The sequence below is a fragment of the Octodon degus genome, unplaced genomic scaffold (assembly GCF_000260255.1).
Source record: "Octodon degus isolate 3935 unplaced genomic scaffold, OctDeg1.0 scaffold00254, whole genome shotgun sequence".
Lineage (NCBI taxonomy): Eukaryota > Metazoa > Chordata > Mammalia > Rodentia > Octodontidae > Octodon > Octodon degus.
The window spans coordinates 466101-468910 of NW_004524830.1; the positions used below are offsets into that span (position 1 = coordinate 466101).

General features: G+C 43.6%; 1 pseudogene; it reads right to left on the reverse strand.

The window, feature by feature from the left end:
* Positions 1 to 959: 959 nt before the first annotated feature.
* LOC101567997 lies at positions 960 to 1137 on the reverse strand (annotated as a pseudogene).
* Between the last annotated feature and the right edge of the window lie 1673 nt (positions 1138 to 2810).

Genomic DNA, 2810 nt, shown 5'->3' on the forward strand with positions numbered 1-2810 from the left:
GGCCTCGAACTCACTGCGATCTTCCTGCCTCAGCTTCCTAAGTGAAGATCCTGTGCCTTGCCAGGATCTTCCACAAAGCCACAGCAAGGAAGACAGTGCACCCCTGAGGTCAGGATAAGCACAGAAGAAGGGGGAACTAACGCTTACCAAGTGCCAAACCAACTCAATGGGGAAGACAGTACTGTTGCTTAAATGTATGGTGCCCAAGATTAAATATCGAGGAAGAAGGGTTCTGGCTTTAGCCTATAACTTGCTCAGTAATCACAGACCTCAACAGAAAAGCCAAACCTTGGGAAAGTCTAGCAGAAAACAAAGGGAAACTTTCCAACTCTGCTTTAGGTGAAGATTTTTAAAATAAGATACAAAATCCACTATCAATAAGTAAATAAATAAATAAATAAAGGGCTAGGGAAATAGCTCAGTAGAATAAGTGCTTGCCTGGCAAGGACACAGTCCTGAGTTCAATCCCCAGTACCACAATAAATAAATAAAATAAAAGTAAAAAAATAGATAAATGGTATCTTCATTATTTTATTTTTTTGTGGTAGTGGGGATTGAATTCAGGACCTTGCACTTGCCAGGCAAGCACTTATTCCACTGAGCTATCTCCCTGGCCCCCATCTTCATTATTTTAAAATCACCTGTTTCTACTTTGTTTTTAAATCCTTTATTGTTTTTTTACATTATAAAAGAATTATGTCTTTATTACAATTCAAACAATGCTATTCATAAACCTTATGGAATGAAAATATATTATACACATTAGCATACTGGATTTTTTGGGGGGAGGGTACTGGGAATCAAACTCAGGAACTTGAGCCTGCCAGGTAGACACTATGCTACTGAGCTATATCCCTGGTTCTCAAAGAGGATATTTAATGGGATCATAATATATTTGTACTATAACTTGGGTGGTTTTTTTTAGGATTATGAAAATATCATTTACTGCATAACCAAGTAGTGTGATTGGACCCATAGAGAAGGAAATGTAATCCTATATCACTAAACCTGTGCCTCTCGAATGAGAATGCTCCAAGCATCAAGGTCATATGGATTCTCTTCTAATTTCTTTTCAGCTTTCTTCACCTTCTCTAGGACATATTCAGCTGCCTGCTCCGTGGCTGTGTCGCCTGACATGGCTTCACAGGACTACAACGTGCGCAGCAGCCGGCGTTGGGAAGCAACCGCCGCCACCCACTCAGCTATGAATTATAACTTGGGTTTTTAAGAGTCTTGTAAAGAGTAGTTTTATGCTTTCTGTAAGTTTAAACGGAAGTTAGCAAGGTGCGATGGCACATTCTGTAATCCCAGCACTTGGGAGGCTGAGGTAGGAAGATCTCCTTGAATTAGAGGCCATCCTAGACTACACAGCCGGATCCTTTCTCCAAACAATAAAATAAAGTAAAATACAGATGAAGAGGGAGTTACAGAGATCCCCCAAATACCTTCTGTGCTCTTATGGGCTCAGCTCCCCCCACACCCCCAACATCCCCCACTGCTACAGACATCAGAGCTGTTTCTGATATTTATTGTCACAGCAAATGCCATGGTGCGTTGATTTTCCCAGGTGCTAGTATTTCTGCACGGTCCATCGCTGGTTTGGTGACATAGTGACATCCTGGGGCCGCAGTGTTTGACTCTCTTCTCTCCTTGCAGCCGCCCAGACTCCCATCCCTGCGAGGGCCTCACTCCACTGCTGCGGGCGGATGCAGCTTTGCCTAAGCGTCAGCACCCTTGGAATCTGTGCCGCTTTTTTCCTTCTTGGCCAATCTGCTAAATGAAAAATGCTACCCTCCGGCTGTTTTGGGATGTTATTTGTTTGATTTAGATGAGGGCACACTTTCTCCTCATCTCTTCATTGACCTTTAGATTTCTTCTTGCGCAAACTCCTTACTTTTCTATTGGGTTATTTTTCTTCCCATATTGATTTTTTAGGAACACTGCGTGTCACAGATAATGACTCTCCCGTGTCACGTGCTCCTCTTCTGTTCTGTCTTCAAACTTGGTTGCAGTGTCTCTCCCTAAGCCGGTGTGGAAACTTCCCATGCCATCCCTGGACCGACCTTTCGGTTAGGTGTTCCCTCTTTCTAGGAAATATGTAGAAGATCTCTTGTGACCTCAAAAATCACAAAAGAAGTTGTACTTTTTAATCCTGGGCTTCACCCGAATGTCATGTTTTTATGCTTAAGATCACAGTTGGGTACAAAAGAGTTTGTTTGTTTGTTTGTTTTTTTTAAAGAATGAGGAAAAGGGTCAGCCAAATAGCTCAGCGGATTAAGTGCCTGCAAGCAAGTGCAGGGGCCAGGGGTTTGATCCCCAGGCCTGCTGTGCCGCCCCCTCCCCACCCTGAGACAGCAATTGAGACTGGGCGTGGTGGCACACACCCATAACCCCAGCTCTTGGAAGGCTGTAAACAGGCGGATCACTATAAGTTGGATCTAGTAGTGAGACCCTGACCATCCTGTAGACCCCTCCGTAAAAATAAAAAAAAATTAAAGAGAATGAGGAAAGCCTAGTAAGGTTTTTGGGGCACTGTTTGTTGTTATTCTTTGGTTCTTGGGATCTTGCGTTTGCCTGGCCGGAGCTTATGCTGCTGAGCTATCTCCCCTGTCCCTGAACTGTCTCCCTGACCCTGTTTTTATTTTTTATTTTTTAAAAAATTTTATTTATTTATTTATGTGTGTGTGTGTGGCCAGCTCAGCCCACCAGGGGTCGGGGCTGGCTGGCATGTGGTGCTGGGGATTGAATTGCAGTCCCTGTGCTTTGCTAAGCTTGTTCTAAGTAGGTGCTTTAGACCACTGAGCCATCTC